The 474-nt window shown below is 44.3% G+C and overlaps 1 protein-coding gene across 1 annotated transcript in view; it reads right to left on the bottom strand.

Moving 5' to 3' along the window:
• LOC103606789 (myosin-10) overlaps positions 1–474 on the bottom strand; it is a 46554-nt gene that overhangs the window by 18554 nt on the left and 27526 nt on the right. The gene's annotated exons all lie outside the window — the stretch shown is intronic.

Raw genomic sequence — 474 nt, 5'->3', positions numbered from 1 at the left:
CGTTCACAGGGGGTCGGGGTGGGGGCAGAGGAGCAGGGGCAACGGCTCCTATGTAACACAGGTGTCCATCGCTTGCTTGCTTCATTCTGCAGAGACCTGGGCCTGTACCTCAACACAGGGTAACAAGAGGCTCCTTGCGGATGTCCATTTATGTGATATTTGTAAGTGAAATGGTTTGAAGATATATCAACAAATTCTTTGATATTTCCCCCTTCAAGAATTAGAGTCTAATCTCCTCTTGAATGTGGGCTGGACTTAGTAACTCGCTTCTAATGAACACAATGAAAAGAAAGCATGAAAAAAATAAGAATAAAATAGAAAATCTAAACCAGCTAAAAAAAACCCAAATTAAAAGAATAAAATTCTCAACCATATACATTAATTTTCCTCCAGCTAAAGTATTCTAATATGGGGGCCGGCCTGGTGGCGCACTGCTACAGTGCGCCGCTTGGGAGTGCAGTGGCGCTCCCGCCG

This window comes from Galeopterus variegatus, unplaced genomic scaffold (assembly GCF_000696425.1).
Source record: "Galeopterus variegatus unplaced genomic scaffold, G_variegatus-3.0.2 Scaffold6841, whole genome shotgun sequence".
Lineage (NCBI taxonomy): Eukaryota > Metazoa > Chordata > Mammalia > Dermoptera > Cynocephalidae > Galeopterus > Galeopterus variegatus.
Note: the sequence above shows the minus strand (reverse complement) of the source record. Positions and strands in the feature narration are given on the sequence as shown.